The sequence below is a fragment of the Cherax quadricarinatus genome, chromosome 79 (assembly GCF_038502225.1).
Source record: "Cherax quadricarinatus isolate ZL_2023a chromosome 79, ASM3850222v1, whole genome shotgun sequence".
Classification (NCBI taxonomy): domain Eukaryota; kingdom Metazoa; phylum Arthropoda; class Malacostraca; order Decapoda; family Parastacidae; genus Cherax; species Cherax quadricarinatus.
Window position 1 is genome coordinate 21403377 of NC_091370.1, and position 22827 is coordinate 21426203.

General features: G+C 45.0%; 1 protein-coding gene across 1 annotated transcript in view; it reads left to right on the plus strand.

Annotated features, from left to right (window-relative positions):
• The window catches only part of LOC128702729 (uncharacterized), a gene marked incomplete at its 3' end in the record, with an annotated part of 219647 nt that continues 196820 nt past the window's right edge, over positions 1–22827 (plus strand). Inside the window, 1 exon segment of the mRNA XM_070102049.1 lies at positions 1–56.

A 22827-nucleotide genomic window follows, 5' to 3' on the forward strand; every position in this document is an offset into this window, starting at 1 on the left:
GGTGCTGCTGAGACAACCACCACTTCTGACAGCCTCCTACAACTTGTCCATTCTCTGTGAGTGTTTAGTATTAGATTTTTGTTCGGATTTTTAACCCTGGAGGGTTAGCCACCCAGGATAACCCAAGAAAGTCAGTGCGTCATCGAGGACTGTCTAACTTATTTCCATTGGGGTCCTTAATCTTGTCCCCCAGGATGCGACCCACACCAGTCGACTAACACCCAGGTACCTATTTGCTGCTAGGTGAACAGGACAATAGGTGTAAGGAAACGTGTCGGAATTTCCACCCGCCGGGAATCGAACCCGGGCCCTCCGTGTGTGAAGCGGGAGCTTTAGCCACCAGGCCACCGGGCCACATGAGACCACCGGGCCACATATTGTTGATATTAATGATATTACTGGATAAGATTAGATTAGATTTAGATTTTGCCACCGAAGTGGCTAGTTTATTGTGCACCCCATATCCATCCTGTGGACGGTAGCGCGAGAGCATGTGGATACACAAAAGGCCTAGGAACTAGGCCCCGATGCTGCTGTTTATAACAGCGTTTTCTATATTTTAACATTATTTTCCGTGATAACATTGTTTTAGGTTATGGCGTGAGCCGAGTAAGTTACATTGATTCAGTGTTCATCACACACCCACTGGCATGTATAGCGTCCTCAGAAAAGGACTCCATAGTATGTACATCTATTTTCTTTAATATAATAATATATTGCTGATGTTTTTGTTATTAGCTAAAAAAAAAACAACAAAAAAAGAGATTTCTTGCTTTATATTATTATTTGCCATATTTAGCTTATGTCTGCAGGTAGGATATAACAACTACAGCTGTCACTGTCCTCGCTGAATGACTGGCTGCCAACGCTGAAAACTACTTGCTCGCTTGTTTCATTGTTGGCAAGAGTGTTAAGCTAACATGAGTCACCTGACATTGCATCCGGAGGGGGAACCTGCCTCTCTTTTACAGTTCCTTGCAGAGGAAACACCTACTCTCAGCTCTGTCTGGGATAACACTGCTCTCAACACGTGCTATTTAGACTGTCTTGGTAGTGAATGTTTCCGTTGGTGACATCTCGTAACTCTGAAATTTTGCTCACAGAGTTTTATTTAGATTTAGTGATATTTTACATTTCAGAGGATGCTTCCTGACACACTCTATTTCTCTGGTCCCGAGTTCAACGCTTGATCTACACTGTTCCTGCATCTACACACTGTCGAAGTCTGGGATTAGGAATTGCTGAACTGAGTTTCAGTAATAAGGGAGTTTTTTGCCTTTTGTAGAGGACTTCCTGATGGTCCCCAGTTAGGATCTTTTCTGATCTTGTTCCTTGCCTTACACTGTGGTGTTCACGGTTGCTTCAAGCATTATTGCTGTTCGTCGAGTTGGTAGTCCTGTGTTCTAGCAAGTTGTTTTTATTACCTCTATGCTTCAGAAGTTAGCTTATCCAGAGACATGTTTTTGTCACTCTCATTCTAAACCAATTCTGAGCACTTACCGAGCACACACACCTATGTTACTTAAGTACTTTTTAGTATATTTCATCACGGTAAATTACCGAATGGTGCTCTTTCTTAAGAGTATTATAGAGCACAGTATCTAAAGTGGGAATTGCATCATTTATATTCTATGTACAGAATGAGTGTAATAAATGTCTTGACTACTCCAGAAGCTCGTGCTAGTCTCCGCTTCCCGCTCAGTTCCTGGCTCCTAGTGGTACAGACCATATTTCTGAAATCCTGCCTGACATCCCTCCCCCTCCCCTCCAGTCTCAGAAACAAAGGGTGGAACTGGTTCATCTCCTGGTCAGTCTCTTTTGTTGGTTCTTGAATTGGCCAAAATTACGCCTGAGGAAACTATGGTAGAGTGTGCCTTTGCAAAGGTTGATCATGGTAGAGAGAATTAGAGGAGACAACAGCGATGTTCTCGTAATAATACTTTTTATATTCAGAAGTCGGTGTCCTCGGTACCTCGGTTTTCTGAGTCAGAACCTAAACAGTTTTCCAGAACGTTGAAAAACCAGGCTCGAGCTCTGCAATAGCCATTCAAGCACTTGGGAAGCACATGTAATACCTATGGATCAATAAGCCTTGCCTCCATAGTGGGAAAATTTATGCAATCAATAATTGCCGAAACAATTCGTAGCCATCTTGACAGGCACAGATTGATTAATGAATCTCAACACGGTTTTACAAAGGGGCGTTCATGTCTTATGAATTTACTAACTTTTTTCACTAAGGTGTTTGAGGAGGTAGATCATGGTAATGAATATGATATTGTGTATGTGGACTTCAGTAAGGCTTTCGATAGAGTTCCACACCAGAGGCTATTGAGGAAACTTAAGGCACACGGAATAGGAGGAGAAATATTTTCCTGGGTAGAGGCATGGTTGACAAATAGGCAGCAGAGAGTTTGCATAAATGGGGAGAAATCAGAATGGGGGCACGTCACAAGCGGTGTTCCACAGGGGTCAGTGTTGGGCCCCTTGTTGTTCACAATTTACATAAACGATATAGATGAGGGAATAAATAGCGACATAAGCAAATTTGCTGATGACACCAAAATAGGCCGTCCAATTCATTCTAATGAGGACACTAGAGCACTAATGGATGATTTGAATAGACTGATGCAATGGTCGGACAAGTGGCAGATGCAGTTTAATATAGACAAATGCAAAGTTCTAAATGTTGGACAGTTAAATAACCATGCAACATATAAACTAAATAATGTATATCTTAATACTACTGATTGCGAAAAGGATTTAGGAGTTCTGGTTAGCAGTAATCTAAAACCAAGACAACAGTGCATTAGTGTTCGCAATAAAGCTAACAGAATTCTTGGCTTCATATCTAGAAGTATAAATAAAAGAAGTTCTCAGGTTGTTCTTCAACTCTATATATCCTTGGTTAGGCCTCATTTAGACTATGCTGCTCAGTTCTGGTCACCGTATTACAGAATGGATATAAATGGTCTGGAAAACGTAAAGAGGAGGATGACAAAGATGATCCCATGCATCAGAAATCTTCCCTATGAGGATAGACTGAGGGCCCTGAATCTGCACTCTCTCGAGAGGTGTAGAATTAGGGGGGATATGATCGAGGTGTATAAATGGAAAACAGGAATAAATAAAGGGGCTGTAAATAGCGTGCTGAAAATTTCCCGCCAAGACAGGACTCGCAGCAATGGTTTCAAGTTGGAAAAATTCAGATTCAGGAAGGATATAGGAAAGCACTGGTTTGGTAATAGAGTTGTGGATGAGTGGAACAAACTCCCGACTACAGTTATTCAGGCTAAAACGTTGTGTAGTTTTAAAAATAGGTGGGTGTGGATGGGTGTGGGTTGGACCTGACTAGCTTGTGCTGCTGGGTCTGGTGCCGTGCTCCTTCCTTGAGTGAAGGTGACCAGACTGGGTGGGTCATTGGGCTAATCCGGGGGGGGGGGGACATGGACCTGCTCCACGTGGGTCAGTAGGCCTCTTGCAGTGTTCCTTCTTTCTTATGTTCTTACGTTCACACGGCGTTGTATGGTAAGAAACAAATTCACTTCTGGTTTACATGATGAAGGCTTCTCTAATTACAACGGTGTGATGGCTGCTGTGCTAGGCGCATATAACTGTATACCTGATAAATACTGACGAGAGTTTAAGTTGAACAGGCGTCAACGTGGGTAGTCTTGTGTAGACTTTGTTAGGCTCTAGACCAAGACTTATTCCAAGTGGTATAAGGCAGCAGTCGTCTCTAAATTTAGCGAGTTGTTGCAGCTTTTTCTCGTCTACAATTTTGTCGAGCCTATTTATTAGGAGGTGAGGATCTTCTTAGAAGACCATTAACTCTCACCTTCCATAGAAGCCGTTAAATAGCAGACACTCTGAGAGGTCCATTAAAGTTTCTTCCCACCAACATTGTACAGAAATAAGCCATCAAGGGAAAGACATCTGTTGGTGGTCAGAGGACAAAAGCCGGGAGTGTGTCACGACACACCTTAACACCAGACTGTCTCAGACTCTGAAGATAGTTAATAACTAAAAAGGCACAATACCGTGACTGGAACGATACACAAATAACCCGCACATAAAAGAGAGAAGCTTACGACGACGTTTCGGTCCGACTTGGACCATTTACAAAGTCACACTAACCAGAGGTGGAGCAGGACGGCTATATATAGGCAGGAAGAGGTGGTGGTAGTAGTAGTAGTAGTGGTACAAGAATGGTGTATAATACCGACAAGATGAAATTAAGACATGCGCAACACCCGGGCATCCCTATCGTAGACGTTTCGCCATCCAGCCAGCCACTGGATGGCGAAACGTCCACAACAAAGACAACCAGACGCCGCACATGTGTCTTAATTTCATCAGTAGTAGTAGTAGAAGAGGTAGTGGTAGTGGTAGAAGTGGGGAATAAGAAGGACGGGCCAGTCAAATACAAAGGAAGGGGAGCACTGCAAGAGAGCTAGGTGCCCACAGAGGGAGAGCAAGCGCACAGAGGTGCGTGAAAGGGGAAGTGGTGAAATAAATGAAGAAGGAACAGAAACACGAGACAGAAGAGAGAAAGACAACCCAGAGGAGAAAAGGAAAGAGGAAAGGGGAAGAGGGAGAAGAAGAAAAAGAAAAAGAAAAAAATGAGGAGTCAGGTTAAGTCACGGGTGTTCTGAAGTTTGGAGCATTTTACAATGTAGTGGGATAAGATAAGATTTCGTTCGGATTTTTAACCCCGGAGGGTTAGCCACCCAGGATAACCCAAGAAAGTCAGTGCGTCATCGAGGACTGTCTAACTTATTTCCATTGGGGTCCTTAATCTTGTCCCCCAGGATGCGACCCACACCAGTCGACTAACACCCAGGTACCTATTTGCTGCTAGGTGAACAGGACAACAGGTGTAAGGAAACGTGTCGAAATGTTTCCACCCGCCGGGAATCGAACCCGGGCCCTCCGTGTGTGAAGCGGGAGCTTTAACCACCAGGCCACCGGGCCGACACTAACAATGCTCTTTTCTGTCACGTCAGAGATCATAGCCATCCTATTGACTGGTCTTCTGCTAAAATTGTCTTCCCTACTTCCAACTCGAACAGTCGCCGTCTTGTTGAATCCTCTCTAATACACAACTTTCCTTGTATGAATCTTAGCCCTGGCTTCGTCTCTGTAGATGCCTTCCTCTCCCACTACATTGTAAAATGCTCCAAACTTCAGAACACCCTGACTTAACCTGACTCCTCATTTTTTCTTTTTCTTTTTCTTCTTCTCCCTCTTCCCCTTTCCTCTTTCCTTTTCTCCTCTGGGTTGTCGTTCTCTCTTCTGTCTCGTGTTTCTGTTCCTTCTTCATTTATTTCACCACTTCCCCCTTCACGCACCTCTGTGCGCTTGCTCTCTCTCTGTGGGCACCTAGCTCTCTTACAGTGCTCCCCTTCCTTTGTATTTGACTGGCCAGTCCTTCTTATTCCCCACTTCTACCACTGCCACTACCTCTTCTACTACTACTACTACTACTACTACTACTACTACTACTACTACTACTACTACTACTACTACTACTACTACTACTACTAGTACTACTGATGAAATTAAGACACATGTGCGGCGTCTGGTTGTCTTTGTTGTGGAAGTTTCGCCATCCAGTGGCTGGCTGGATGGCGAAACGTCTACGATAGGGATGCCCGGGTGTTGCGCATATGTCTTAATTTCATCTTGTCTGTATTATACACCATTCTTGTACCACTACTACTACTACTACCACCACCTCTTCCTGCCTATATATAGCCGTCCAGCTCCACCTCTGGTTCATCATTCATTGGACACACAGCTCCATCGACGAACGATCTCGCCTCTCTAATTACCCCGTGTTGAGTGTGACTATCCTCAGAGTGGTGGTTACTAAACCTTCGTCTTCACCTTCAGGATTGGTGCGTCGGTGGTTGCCTACCCAAGGGCAGGAAGCCTCCCTCTGCACTCCTGTTGCTATCTGTAGCCTCCACGCTCCAGACTGTACGTGTAGTCTACACGCTATACAGCCAGTGTTGCCTCTCCTTGCCGTTGTCTGAAGTCTCCACGCCTCAGCCTGTATGTGAAGTTTGCTCACCATTCAGCTAGTGTTGGCTCTCCTCATCGCTCACAGCCAGAGTTGTTCTCTTCACCGAGTGGTGGTTACTGGACCTTCGTCTTCACCATCAGGATTGGTGCGTCGGTGGCTGCCTACCCAAGGGCAGGAAGCTTCCCTCTGCACTCCTGTTGCTGTCTGAAGTCTCCACGCCTCAGCCTGTACATGTGGTCTGCACGCCTTACAGACAGTTCAGGGCACACAGTGATCCATCAAGCTACAGCTCACCTCCTCAGTGTCCTGTGCCTCCAGAGACGGACTCCACAAGAAACCTTAAAGTTATAACCAGGCAAGTACGTGTGTCTACTTCACACGTACTTGCCTAGCCAATTTTTCTCACAGGATTGGCCCCCACATCTAATTTACGATGTCTGCAATGCCTTCCACCTCCTTTCCCCTTACCACCCCTCTACTGCCAACACCTGCCTCTACTCTGTCTACTCCTGCTTCTAAGGCCTACCCTGCCCCCACCTCTTCCAAGCCCAATTCTTTCTCGCTTAACCTCAAATACTCTAAATCTGATCATGCCACTATCTGTCCTGGAAATTTATTGTACCAGATCACTGGCGCTCCTCAGTATAAAGTCTTTAAAACCAACTCTGGATTCACACTACTTCTTGACAGACATTCTTACGAAACGTACACCTCAACCGAGACCAGACAAAAACTTCTCAAAGCAGGCTTCACTATTATTTGGACTCCTGAGCACCGCGCAAAATGCACAGTGATCGCAAAACACATAGACTATTCTCTCCTGACTGCCTATGACACAGACAAAGAAGACTTAATCAAAGACATTAGTACTAAGAACAAAGTCTCTGTTGACGATATTTATAGACCTGAAAACTCTACCATTCTCAAAATACGCTGTTCAACTCCTTCTGACGCCTCTACACTCTCCAATCAAGGAATCCTTGCCAAGACCATCCGCATTCCTGCAAACTCCCTCTTCACTCCAAACTTTCACCCCATCACACAATGTCTGAAATGCTACAAATTCGGCCACGACAAAGTCTCATGCACTTCCACACAAACCTGCTCCAGATGTTCAGCAACTGGCCACTTCTGGAACACTTGCAACCTCCCCCTAAAATGTCCTAACTGCGGTGGGTCACACACTGCAGTTGCAAATTCCTGCCCTACTAGAAAAGACATTCTCTCCACCCTCAGAGAAAGCCAACCTCCCTCCCTCCCCAACCCCTTCCCTGCACCTCCCCCTCCTACAATACCTTCCACCCCTACCCCCAATGCCTGGGTTACCCCACGCACTTGGTCTACCCCTCCTACTCTACACACTTCAAACACCAACACACAGACTACAATCACCTCTCCTTCTACACCTACACCCACACTAGACTACAAAACTAACTGCCAACTCGCCACTGCTGCCCACTCTGCGATGGTAATCTCTCAAGCCTACCAATCAGACTACTCACATGTCCTTAACCTAATCTTGTCCGCTAACAATCTTCCCTCTTTAATTATCCCTCCTTCCTGCTTCTCTTCTAAGCCTCCTATAACCTCTACCTCCTCCCTCTCTCCCACCCCCCCACTTCCTACACCCACCAGCTCTCCTCCCCCCCTACCCGTCTTCACTACTTCCACCCCTCCCACCAACTCCCCTACTGCTGCTGCTACGACCACCCCCTCCCCCGACCTCCTTACCCACTTCCTCATCCCCAACCAAAGCTTCTGCTTCCATACCCAGTACCATAGCTTCCACTTCCTCATCCCCTACCAAAGCTTCCACTTTCTCTGCATCTACCTTTGCCCACTCCTCCACCACAACCAAAACTTCATCCAGGTCCAACTCCACCTCCTCCAGACAAAATCCACTCAAACCTAAACCTGCCCCAACTTCTGACAGACATACAAAAGAACATAAAAACAGATCCATCTCTTCCTCCCCCTCCAGGAAACGGGTCCGTAGCACCTACAAACTCGCATCCACTGATGGCACCACTATAACGGGTTTTAATCCAAACTCCTCCGACATTAACTTTGCTATGATGAAACCATTAAATCATGTTTAAAGTGATTCAGTTCAACGTACGTTCTTACTTTACTATTAGACACCTACTGGCCGAGCTCCTTGAAGCAGAGAGACCAGATATTGTTTTGCTAAACAGTACCTGCCTCAAAGCCCCTCAACGTATCCGCCATTATGGTTACACTGCACTACAGTCCCCCTATGATCCCCACGATGGGGTTGCCATCCTTGTCAAATCCAACATAAAACACGAATCTCTCCCAATCCCTTTTATTCACCAACACTGTCTTGCAGTCAGAATACACACCCACCTTGGGCCCTTTATCTTTTTCACCACCTATGCTCGCCCAAACACTATTCTCAACATACACGACCTTCCCTTAGTCTTCAACTACACCAACACACCAACATACCTACTAGCTGACATGAATGCCAAACACACCGCCTTTCATCACACCAGTAACAACCAACTTGGTCACCAATTACTCAACTTCACTAACCATAAACACCTAATTCATCTCGGCCCAGACTTCAATACCTTCTTCAATCACACGGGCCAAGGCAAACCAGACATCATTCTGGCAAACTGAGCCAGCTCTCTATTTCAACATTACATCTCACCTGGCCCTATTACAGGCTCTGATCACATCCCAGTCATCTTACACATCTCCTCCAACCCTATCCTCATTCCAACCACACCTTCATTCTCCTACAAGAACGCTGACTGGGATGCTTTCAAACAACACATAGACAATATTAACCTCACCTATGACTACAACAACAAACCTATCTCTGACATCGATACTCAACTTGATCTCATCCAGGACACCATTACACAAGCAGCCAACATCGCAATACCAAAGAAAACTCACACCACTCGTTATTCCTTCAAACCGTCACTCAGAACAAGAAGACTAATTATCTGCTACCACAACCGCTTCCTCTACAACACACACAGATTTAATCAAGTTCGATTAGATCTCACTTACGTGATGAATGGTTTGAAAAACCGACAAGTTGAAGATTGAGACACTTATGCATCATATGGAAATCTTTATTCAGGAAACGTTTCGCCACACAGTGGCTTCATCAGTCCATGGACTGAACACATCGACTCCAGGTTGAGGGACTGATTACCTCATTCTCCTCCTCTCCTTAGATGGACTCACTGTTGGCGAAACGTTTCCTTAGCAAAGTGTCTCAACATGAGATCTACACAGAAACAACATTCTACACAGTCGAGACCAAGACCACAACAATCACTGGTCACAACTCATACAACAAGCTGACAAACAGCGTATTAAAAACACTAAAGCCTTCTGGAACTTTATCAAAAAAATAAGAGGCACTACTCCCACCAACAAATTCAAACACATCACCCACAACAACACACACATCTCAGACCCGCAGGCTGCTACCAACATCTTCAAACACATCTGGGAGAACATCTTCCACCCTCACCGACCTCACCCTAACGTTATTCAGCACATTCAGAACATAGAACATTGGAACACTGCACACACACAAGATACAACACCAGATAGCCACATTCATCTAGACTCTCTTACCTCCTCCCAAGAACTCGACACTCCTTTCACCAACACAGACATTAAAACTCTCCTCAGACACCTTCCTCCCAAGGCTCCTGGCGCCTCTGGCCTAAACCATATTATCCTAAAACGCCTTCCTGACTCTATCATTACTGCCTACACAAACCTCCTCAATGCCTCCCTTGCCTCTGGATACTTCACTTCCCTCTTCAAAGCTGCTACTGCTATCCTCCTTCCTAAACCCAAAAAAGACCACTCTGATCCTAGAAATTATCGCCCTATCAGCCTCCTCGAAACTTTAGGTAAACTTTTTGAAAAACTCATCAACCATCGCCTTTGCAGATACCTGGAACACAACTCTCTACTTTCTGATGGTCAGTTTGGCTTCAGAACACACAGATCCACACAAGATGCCATTAACATCATTCTCAACTACATCCACATAAACACAGAACAAAGAAACAGGACAGCCCTGGTTGCAAAAGACGTTGAAAAAGCTTTTGACACTGTCTGGCACCAAGGGCTCAAGTACAAACTCTGCACTAACTTTAACCTGCCTCTCACTACTCGTAAACTCCTCTGCAACTTCCTAGACGGCCGTACCATGAGAATCAAATTCCAAGGCTGTTACTGTGACTACTTCACACTAAATGCTGGAGTACCCCAGGGATCTGTCCTCTCCCCTACCCTCTACATTTTATACACTAACGACATTCCAACACCTGTATACCAAAACTCCATCACACTAGCCTATGCAGACGACATTACACAACTTATCACCCATGCCAATATAGATACACTCACACACAAAACACAAAATGAGGTCGACAGGATAACCATCTGGGAACAAAAATGGAGGATCAAAACCAATGCAGCTAAATTCAGCATTACTTATTTTAACTACAGAAAACGTGATCCTCCATTACCTGTCGAGCTCAGAACAGCTGACACCCGCACTTACATCCCCATGACACAATCTGTCACTGTCCTTGGCGTTAATCTTGACTACCTTCTACGCTTACACGGACACATTCACTCAAGGCATGCAATAGCTAGTAAGGCCCTTGCGGGCCTCTACAAGCTGAAACATGCCTCCCAACGCACCAAACTACACCTCTACAAATCCCTTATACGTCCTCTGATAACTTACTCTCCTCTAGCTCTCTCTCTTGCAGCAAAAACAAACTTACTTAAACTGCAGCGTGTCCAGAACAAGGTTCTGCGCTGGGTGCTTGATGTCAGATGGGAGGACTTCGCCACAAGCGAGTCTCTCCATGCCCAATTAGACATCACTGCGCTGAATCTGTACTGGAAGACGCTCAGTGACAGACAGATTGACAAACTCGTGACACGACATGACTACTGGACCTCTCTCCTTGACGAAGACATTCGCAGACCCACAAACCAACACAACCTTTTCTACTCCTTGCATGATCCTGCTCCTAACCCTATTTACAAATAACCTTGGATTCTCCGAGAGGTACCTTTTATGACAGGTACCATTCTCTGATCCACGTTCGCCTTACCTTTTGGGTTAAGACATGGCTCAGTTCTACACTCCTCTCTAGCTCTAAACGTCGCATGTCCCTTCCCGCTCACCCCACCGGAGTCCCAACAGAAGAGCCTGAATTTCTCTTCTCAACATCTGTCCCACGATCGCCTCGCTGCTGGGTTAAGCCCTGGCTCTATTTCTACGACTAAGAACACTCCTCTCCAGCACTGTTCTTCGTCTGTCGCGTCTTCCCCGCTCATCCCATTTGGGATCTTACCTGAACTTTCGTTCGTTCGTTCGTACCTCTGGTTACACACACCAACTCATTCATTGGACACACAGCTCCATCGACGAACGATCTCGCCTCTCTAATTACCTCGTGTTGAGTGTGACTATCCTCAGAGTGGTGGTTACTAAACCTTCGTCTTCACCTTCAGGATTGGTGCGTCGGTGGTTGCCTACCCAAGGGCAGGAAGCCTCCCTCTGCACTCCTGTTGCTATCTGTAGCTTCCACGCTCCAGACTGTACGTGTGGTCTACACGCTATACAGCCAGTGTTGCCTCTCCTTGCCGTTGTCTGAAGTCTCCACGCCTCAGCCTGTATGTGAAATCTGCTCGCCATTCAGCTAGTGTTGGCTCTCCTCATCGCTCACAGCCAGAGTTGTTCTCTTCACCGAGTGGTGGTTACTGGACCTTCGTCTTCACCATCAGGATTGGTGCGTCGGTGGCTGCCTACCCAAGGGTAGGAAGCTTCCCTCTGCACTCCTGTTGCTGTCTGAAGTCTCCACGCCTCAGCCTGTACGTGTGGTCTGCACGCCTTACAGCCAGTGTTGCCTCTCCTCACCGTTCAGAGCATACAGTGCTCCATCAAGCTACAGCTCACCTCCTCAATTTCCTGTGCCTCCAGAGACGGACTCCACAAGAAACTTTAAAGTTATAGCCAGGCAAGTACGTGTGTCTACTTCACACGTACTTGCCTAGCCAATTTTTCTCACAGGATTGGCCCCCACATCTAATTTACGATGCCTGCAATGCCTTCCACCTCCTTTTCCCTTATCACTCCTGTACTGCCAATACCTTCCTCTACTCTGTCTACTCCTGCTTCTAAGGCCTACCCAGCCCCCACCTCTTCCAAGCCCAATTCTTTCTCGCTTAACCTCAAATGCTCTAAATCTGATCATACCACTATCTGTCCTGGAAATTTACTGTACCAGATCACTGGCGCTCCTCAGCATAAAGTCTTTAAAACCAACTCAGGATTCAAACTACTACTTGACAGACATTCTTACGAAACTTACACCTCAACCGAGACCAGACCAAAACTTCTCAATGCAGGCTTCACTATTATTTGGACTCCTGAGCACCGCGCAAAATGCACAGTGATCGCAAAACACGTGGACTATTCTCTCCTGACTGCCTATGACACAGACAAAGAAGACTTAATCAAAGACATTAGTACTAAGAACAAAGTCTCTGTTGACGATATTTATAGACCTGCAAACTCTACCATCCTCAAAATACGCTGTTCAACTCCTTCTGACGCCTCTACACTCTTCAATCAAGGAATCCTTGCCAAGACCATCCGCATTCCTCCAAACACCCTCTTCACTCCAAACTTTCACCCCCTCACACAATGTCTGAAGTGCTACAAATTCGGCCACGACAAAATCTCATGCACTTCCACACAAACCTGCTCCAGATGTTCAGCAACTGGCCACTTCTGGAACACTTGCAACCTCCCCCTTAAATGTTCTAACTGCGGTGGGTCACACACTGCAGTTGCAAATTCCTGCCCTACTAGAAAAGACATTCTCTCCACCCTCAGAGAAAGCCAACCTCCCTCCCTCCCCAACCCCTTCCCTGCACCTCCCCCTCCTACAATACCTTCCACCCCTACCCCCAATGCCTGGGTTACCCCACGCACTTGGTCTACCCCTCCTACTCTACACACTTCAAACACCAACACACAGACTACAGTCACCTCTCCTTCTACACCTACACCCACACTAGACTACAAAACTAACTGCCAACTCGCCACTGCTGCCCACTCTGTAATGGTAATCTCTCAACCCTACCAATCAGACTACTCACATGTCCTTAACCTACTCTTGTCTGCTAACAATTTTCCCTCTTTAATTATCCCTCCTTCCTGCTTCTCTTCTAAGCCCCCTACAACATCTTCCTCCTCCCTCTCTCCCACCCCCCCACTTCCTACACCCACAAGCTCTCCTCCCCCCCTACCCCTCTTCACTACTTCCACCCCTCCCACCAACACCCCTACTGCTGCTGCTACGACCACCCCTCCCCCGACCTCCTTACCCACTTCCTCATCCCCAACCAAAGCTTCCACTTCCTCACCCAGTAACATAGCTTCTACTTCCTCATCCCCTACCAAAGCTTCCACTTCCTCTGCATCTTCCTTTGCCCACTCCTCCACCACAACCAAAACTTCATCCAGGTCCAACTCCACCTCCTCCAGACAAAATCCACTCAAACCTAAACCTGCCCCAACTTCTGACAGACATACAAAAGAACATAAAAACAGATCCATCTCTTCCTCCCCCTCCAGGAAACGGGTCCGTAGCACCTACAAACTCGCATCCACTGATGGCACCACTATCACGGGTTTTAATCCAAACTCCTCCCCCTACATTAACTTTGCTATGACGAAACCATTAAATCATGTTTAAAGTGATTCAGTTCAACGTACTTTACAATTAGACACCTACTGGCCGAGCTCCTTGAAGCAGAGAGGCCAGATATTGTTTAGCTAAACAGTACCTGCCTCAAAGCCCCTCAACGTATCCGCCATTATGGTTACACTGCACTACAGTCCCCCTATGATCCCCACGATGGGGTTGCCATCCTTGTCAAATCCAACGTAAAACACGAATCTCTCCCAATCCCTTTTATTCACCAACACTGTCTTGCAGTCAGAATACACACCCACCTTGGCCCCTTTATCTTTTTCACCACCTATGCTCGCCCAAACACTATTCTCAACATACACGACCTTCCCTTAGTCTTCAACTACACCAACACACCAACATACCTACTAGCTGACATGAATGCCAAACACACCGCCTTTCATCACACCAGTAACAACCAACTTGGTCACCAATTACTCAACTTCACTAACCATAAACACCTAATTCATCTCGGCCCAGAGTTCAATACCTTCTTCAATCACACGGGCCAAGGCAAACCAGACATCATTCTGGCAAACCGAGCCAGTTCTCTATTTCAACACTACATCTCACCTGGCTCTGATCACATCCCAGTCATCTTGCATATCTCCTCCAACCCTATCCTCATTCCAACCACACCTTCATTCTCCTACAAGAACGCTGACTGGGATGCTTTCAAACAACACATAGACAATATTAACCTCACCTACGACTATAACAACTAACCTATCTCTGACATCGATACTCAACTTGGTCTCATCCAGGACACCATTACACAAGCAGCCAACATCGCAATACCAAAGAAAACTCAAACCACTCGTTATTCCTTCAAACCGTCACTCAGAACAAGAAGACTAATTATCTGCTACCAAAACCGCTTCCTCTACAACACACACAGATTTAATTAAGTTCGATTAGATCTCATTTACCTTAGAAACAACATTCTTCACAGTCTAGACCAAGACCACAACAATCACTGGTCACAACTCATACAACAAGCTGACAAACAGCGTATTAAAAACACTAAAGCCTTCTGGAACTTTATCAAAAAAATAAGAGGCACTACTCCCACCAACAAATTCAAACACATCACCCACAACAACACACACATCTCAGACCCGCAGGCTGCTACCAACATCTTCAAACACATCTGGGAGAACATCTTCCACCCTCACCGACCTCACCCTAACGTTATTCAGCACATTCAGAACATAGAACATTGGAACACTGCACACACACAAGATACAACACCAGATAGCCACATTCATCTAGACTCTCTTACCTCCTCCCAAGAACTCGACACTCCTTTCACCAACACAGACATTAAAACTCTCCTCAGACACCTTCCTCCCAAGGCTCCTGGCGCCTCTGGCCTAAACCATATTATCCTAAAACACCTTCCTGACTCTATCATTACTGCCTACACAAACCTCCTCAATGCCTCCCTGGCCTCTGGATACTTCACTTCCCTCTTCAAAGCTGCTACTGCTATCCTCCTTCCTAAACCCAAAAAAGACCACTCTGATCCTAGAAACTATCACCCTATCAGCCTCCTCGAAACTTTAGGAAAACTCTTTGAAAAACTCATCAACCATCGCCTTCGCAAATACCTGGAACACAACTCTCTACTTTCTGATAGTCAGATTGGCTTCAGAACACACAGATCCACACAAGATGCCATTAACATCATTCTCAACTACATCCACATAAACACAGAACAAAGAAACAGGACAGCCCTGGTTGCAAAAGACGTTGAAAAAGCTTTTGACACTCTGGCACCTAGGGCTCAAATACAAACTCTGCACTAACTTCAACCTGCCACTCACTACTCGTAAACTCCTCTGCAACTTCCTAGACGGCCGTACCATGAGAATCAAATTCCAGGGCTGTTACTCTGACTACTTCACACTAAATGCTGGAGTTCTCCAGGGATCTGTCCTCTCCCCTACCCTCTACATTTTATACACTAACGACATTCCAACACCTGTATACCAAAACTCCATCACACTAGCCTATGCAGACGACATTACACAACTTATCACTCATGCCAATATAGATACACTCACACACAAAACACAAAATGAGGTCGACAGGATAGCCATCTGGGAACAAAAATGGAGGATCAAAACCAATGCAGCTTAATCCAGCATTACATATTTTAACTATAGAAAACGTGATCCTCCATTACCTGTCGAGCTCAGAACAGCTGACACCCGCACTTACATCCCCATCACACAATCTGTCACTGTCCTTGGCGTTAATCTTGACTACCTTCTACGCTTACATGGACACATTCACTCAAGACATGCAATAGCTAGTAAGGCCCTTGTGGGCCTCTACAAGCTGAAACATGCCTCTCAACGCACCAAACGACACTTCTACAAATCCCTAATACGTTCTCTGATAACTTACTCTCCTCTAGCCTTCTCTCTTGCAGCAAAAACAAACTTACTTAAACTGCAGCGTGTCCAGAACAAGGCGCTGCGCTGGGTGCTTGATGTCAGATGGGAGGACTTCGCCACATGTGAGTCTCTACATGCCCAGTTAGACATCCCTGCGCTGAATCTGTACTGGAAGACGCTCAGTGACAGACAGATTGACAAACTTGAGACACGACATGACTACTGGACCTCTCTCCTTGACGAAGACATTCGCAGACCCTCAAACCAACACAACCTTTTCTACTCCTTGCATGATCCTGCTCCTAACCTTATTTACAAATAACCTTGGATTCTCCGAGAGGTACCTTCAATGACAGGTACCATTCTCTGACCCACATTCGCCTTACCCTTTGGGTTAAGACATGGCTCAGTTCTACACTCCTCTCTAGCGCTAAACGTTGCATGTCCCTTTCTTCCCGCTCACCCCACCGGAGTCCCAACAGAAGAGCCTGAATTTCTCTCCTCAATATCTGTCCCACGATCGCCTTCGCTGCTGGGTTAAGCTCTGGCTCTATTTCTACGACTAAGAACACTCCTCACCAGCACTATTCTTCGTCTGTCCCGTCTTCCCCGCTCATCCCATTTGGGATCTTACCTGAACTTTCGTTCGTTCGTTCGTACCTTTGGTTAGTAGACGCGTCATCGCAAGATTGGGACCCGTGCCAGGACTATGGTCTTGGCGAACATTATACATACATACCTCTGGTTAGTGTGACTTTGTAAATGGTCCAAGTCGGACCGAAACGTCGTCGTAAGCTTCTCTCTTTTATGTGCGGGTTATTTGTGTATCTGAAGATAGTCGTCCACAAGCGGTAAGTCTCGTTCTCAGCAACTTAGTGGCAATATTGCTTCCCTGCTAAATATCACCACTACCAAGAGCAAAGTAGAGGAATGAATGGCCTCATTTACTAGTAGCAGTAACATGTGAATAAGACTGATTCTGCAGTACACGTGACCACATTTCGAGGTGCAGGCGCCTACTACCTTTTACGAGAGGGAGTACCGTGACCTGGCAGGCAACGCTTTCGGCTCACTCACTGAGTGTCCGTGGTTCGATCCCGGCCAGGTGGAAAAACTGGGCGTGTTTCTTTACACCTGCTGTCCCGTTCACCTAGTAAGCAAGATGATACCTGGGAGTTAGTCGAGTGGTGTGGGTCGTATCCCGGAGGACAAGGTTGAGGGAACTTAATGAAAATAAGACAGACAGTCCTCGATGACACACTGACTTTCTTTGGTTATCCTAGGTGGCTAACCCTCCGGGGTTAAAAATCCATACAAAACTTATCTCCCTGACTTTATCTAGTATGTTAGGGAAACATGAAACAAGCTTTTGACAAAAAACCTGTTTGTTTAATAAGGAAGAGAAAGTGTTGTTCCAGGAGCCTGTACCTGGTCTCACACTAAAGGCAAGGTTTACTGGCCCTGTGCAGGTGCTGCAGAAAAACTTAAATCTGAGTTATGTCACAAACCTTAAAAGGGTAAAATCTACCGTGCAAATAAGATTAAAAAAATTTTTTCAGTATCCTCTTGCTTAGATAATAAAACTTTTTACTCTACCTAAAGACTCTCTTGCATAAAATCCCAAAGGCTCAAGTAAGACATTCTAACTCTGCTATACTTCAGAATCCTCGACCTTCTGTGTAAGGATTTATGGAAACTCATCTCTCTCTCTCTCTCTCTCTCTCTCTCTCTCTCTCTCTCTCTCTCTCTCTCTTTCATTCTACTTTGATCCATTATCTCTAAATGACCAAACTACCTCAACAAACCCTCATTAGCCCTCTGACTAATACTTTTATTAACTCCACACCTTCTCCTAATTTCCACACTCCGAATTTTCTGAATAATATTTACACCACACATTGCCTTTAGACAGGACATCTCCACTGCCTCCAACCGTCTCCTCGCTGCAGCATTTACAACCCAAGCTTCACACCCATATAAGTGTGTTGGTACTACTATACTTTCATACATTCCCTTCTTTGCCTCCATAGATAACGTTTTTTGTCTCCACAGATACCTCAACGCACCACTCATCTTTTTTCCTTCAACAGTTCTAGGGTTAACCTCATCCTTCATCAACCCATCTGCTGACACTTCAGCTCCCAAATATCTGAAAACATTCACTTCTTCCATATTCCCTCTCTCCAATGTGATATCCAATTTTTCTTTAAATCATTTGATGAATAATGAGAACCTTCAAAACTAGGGATGCCAAGCCCATGATGACACTCTTCAGGTCACTTGTTCTATCTAGGCTGGAATATTGCTGCACACTAACAGCACCTTTCAAGGCAGGTGAAATTGCTGACCTAGAAAATGTACAGAGAACTTTCACGGCGCGCATAACGGAGATAAAACACCTCAATTACTGGGAGCGCTTGAGGTTCCTAAACCTGTATTCCCTGGAACGCAGGCGGGAGAGATACATGATTATATACACCTGGAAAATCCTAGAGGGACTAGTACCGAACTTGCACACGAAAATCACTCCCTACGAAAGCAAAAGACTTGGCAGACGATGCAACATCCCCCCAATGAAAAGCAGGGGTGTCACTAGCACGTTAAGAGACCATACAATAAGTGTCAGGGGCCCGAGACTGTTCAACTGCCTCCCAGCACACATAAGGGGGATTACCAACAGACCCCTGGCAGTCTTCAAGCTGGCACTGAACAAGCACCTAAAGTCGGTTCCTGACCAGCCGGGCTGTGGCTCGTACGTTGGTTTGCGTGCAACCAGCAGCAACAGCCTGGTTGATCAGGCTCTGATCCACCAGGAGGCCTGGTCACAGACCGGGCCGCGGGGGCGTTGACCCCCGGAACTCTCTCCAGGTAAACTCTCCAGACACCATCATCACCTTTCGCTTATCTATGTTAACTTTCAACTTTCTACCTTTACTCACCCTCCCAAACTCGTCAACTAACCTCGTATCTGGCATAGACGGGATGTAAGCCAGAGCACCGTATCTTCCTTTGCAAATGACACACTAATCTGCATGACAGTGTCCTAAATTGTAGACACTGCAAGATTCCAGGCGGACATCAACCAAATCTTTAAACGGGCCGCGGAAAACAATTTGAAAGTCAATAATTCTGATATGGAAACCGTGAGGAAATTAAAACTACATTTGAGTATAAAACAAATTCTCACCACACTATAGAGCAAAAAACTAACGTCGAAGACCTGAGAGTGATCATGTCAGAGGATCTCACCTTCAAGGACCATAACATTGTATCAATCGCATCTGCTAGAAAAATGACAGGATGGATAATGAGAACCTTCAAAACTAGGGAGGCCAAGCCCAGGTCGCTTGTTCTATCTAGGCTGGAATATTGCTGCACACTAACGGCACCTTCCAAGGCAGGTGACATTGCTGACCTAGAAAATGTACAGAGAACCTTCACGGCGCGCATAACGGAGATAAAACACTTCAATTACTGGGAACGCTTGAAGTTCCTAAACCTGTACTCCCTGGAATGCAGGCGGGAGAGATATATGATTATATACACTTGGAAAATCTGAGAAGGATTAATACAAAACTTGCACACGGAAATCACTCCCTATGACAGCAAAAGATTCAACAGACGATGCAACATCCCCACAATGAAAAGCAGGGGCGCCACCAGCACGATAAGAGACAACACAATAAGTGTCAGGGGTCCAAGACTGCTCAACTGCCTCCCAGAATACATAAAGGGAATTACCAATAGACGCCTGGCTGTCTTCAAGAAGGCGCTGGAGAGGCACCTAAAGTCAGTACCTGACCAGCCGGGTTGTGGTTCATACGTCGGGCTGCGTATGGCCAACAGTAACAGCTTGATTGATCAGGCCCTGATCCACCGCGAGGCCTGGTCACAGACCGGGCCTCGGGGACGTTGACCCCCGAAACTTTTTCTACGTATACTCCAGGTTAATTTGGAGGTTACGTGGACCTGCTTCACATGGGCCAGTAGGCCTGCTACAGTGTACCTTCTCTCTTATTGTTTTATGTTCTTATATGCAATTAAATAAATGATCTTGCAACTCGAATGTTACCATACTGAAGAACTTTTGTTTCGTTTTACTAACGTCAGTAAATAACATTTTCCTTTCGTGTTTTAGCAAATCAATTTGAGTAGCTCACTCATTTCCGTGTTGTCACCTGTGTAGAAACCATCTCGTCTAAGTTGGGGCCCAATACAGGATGTTGTTGTCGACTTACTTTTGGCATAAAAGAAATATTTTGGGATTCTTTCAAGTACATATATGGCTCTTAGTACTTCCCACGTTCCTCGACTCCTGTAAGATTCCTATAGCTGAAGTTCGGTGTTTGCTATTTCTTTTATCAATGCCTCCCTTCTTGTTACAGACATATTGGCCTCTTTTAGCTGCTCTGTTATTCTTTGTCTTCGCCTGTATAGGGAGCGCCTTTCTCTTTCTAGTTTACATTTTTCCTTTCTTTACCTTAAAGGAATCTGCCTTGAACATACCTCGAGTGCCACAGAGTTAATGTGTTCTATACAGAGGTTTGGATCCATGTTACTTAGGATATCTTCCCAATTTATATCATTTAAGACCTGGTTGACTTGGTCTTAACCAATTTGACTTGGATTAAACCAATATCCCACCTAGTCACTACAGGTCATATCCACTTAAGGAAGGAGGACATCATCAGACCTATTAGCACAAGCTAGTCAGGTCCAACTCACACCCACCCACACCCACTCATGTATTTATCCAACCTATTTTTAAAACTACAAAACGTCTTAGCTTCTATGACGGTACTCGGGAGTTTGTTCCACTCATCCACAACTCTATTACCAAGCCAGTACTTTCCTATATCCTTCCTGAATCTGATTTTTTTTCCATCTTAAAATCATTGCTGCGAGTCCTGTGTATGCTAGATATTTTTAGCACGCTATTTACATTCCTTTTATTTATTCCTGTTTTCCATTTATACACCTGAATCATATCCTCCCTAATTCTATGCCTTTCTAGAGAGTGCAGATTCAGGGCCCTCAATCTATCCTTATAGGGAAGATTTCTGATACATGGAATCAGCTTTGTCATCCTCCTTTGTTTATTTTCCTGTACATTTACATCCATTCTGTAATAAAGTGACCAGAACTGAGCAGCATAATCTTAATGAGGTCTAACCAAAGATGTACAGAGTTGAAGAACAGCCTGAGGACTCCTATTATTTATGCTCCTTGAAATGAAGCCAAGAATTCAGTTCGCTTTATTGCAAGCACTTATGCACTGTTGTCATGGTTGTAGATTATTGCTAACCAGAACTCCCAGATCTTTTTCGCAATCAGTAATATTAAGATCTTAATTATTTACTTTATATGTGGCATGGTTATTTTCTTGTCCAATGTTTAAAACTTTGCATTTGTCTATATTAAACTGCAGCTGCCACTTCTCCGACCACTGCATTAGTCTGTTTAAATCATCCTGGAGTACTCTAATATTCTCATTAGAATGAATTAGGTGACCTGTTTTGGCGTCATCAGCAAACTTAATGTCGCTCATCAATGTCGTTTATATAATTTGTGAACAACAAAGGACCCAGCACTGACCCCTGTGCAACACCACTCGTGATGCACCCCCAAACTGATTTCTCCCCATTGATGTAAACTTTCTGCTGCCTATCTGTCAACGACGCCTCTACCCAGGAAAAAAATTCTCCTCCTATTCCATGTGCCTTAATTTTCCACACCCTAGGATGTGGAACTCTATCGAAAGCCTTACTGAAGTCCATATACAAAATATCGTATTGATTATCATGATCTACCTTCTCAAATATCTTGGAGAAAAAAGTTAGTAAATTCGTAAAGCAGGAACGCCCCTTTGTAAAACTGTGCTGAGATTCATTAATCAATATACGCCATTCAAGATAGCCACGGATAGCCTCGGCAATTATTGATTCCATAAATTTTCCCACTATGGAGGTAAGGCTTACTAGTCTATAGTTCGAACCTGAGGACCTGTCTCCTGCTTTGTAAATAGGTATTTCATTTGCCATTTTCCACTTGTCTGGCATCATTCCAGTTTGTAGTGATGTGTTGAAAAGGTTTACTAAGTTCCTCTCTACATTCCTTTAAAACCCTTGCTAACATTTAATCAAGGCCTTGGGATTTAATCATTTTTAATTTCCTTATTTGTCTGAGGACCATGTCACTAGTTATCCTAATCGTGCATAGTTTATCGTCCTGTTGGACATAATTTATTATTTCTGGAATTTTGCTAGTATCTTCCTGCATAAAAACTGAGAGGAAATAAGAGTTAAAAATTTCACACATTTCCTTATCACTGTCAGTGATTTGACCAGAGTTTCACTTGAGTGGGCCAATCTTGTCCCTAATCTTACTTCTATTTACCTGAAAGAAACCTTTTGGGTTAGTCATCGAATCCCTTGCCTCATTAGCCTTATAATCTTTTTTAGCTTTTTTTTTATTCCCCTTTCCCCCCCCCTCTTGTACTGAATACTTTGATTTCTTAACTGCCCATCCCTCCTTTTGATACCCTGATATATGCCTCTCTTTTGACCAATGATATCTAATTTCCCAACTTGGAACATTAGTTGTCTGGGCAGCT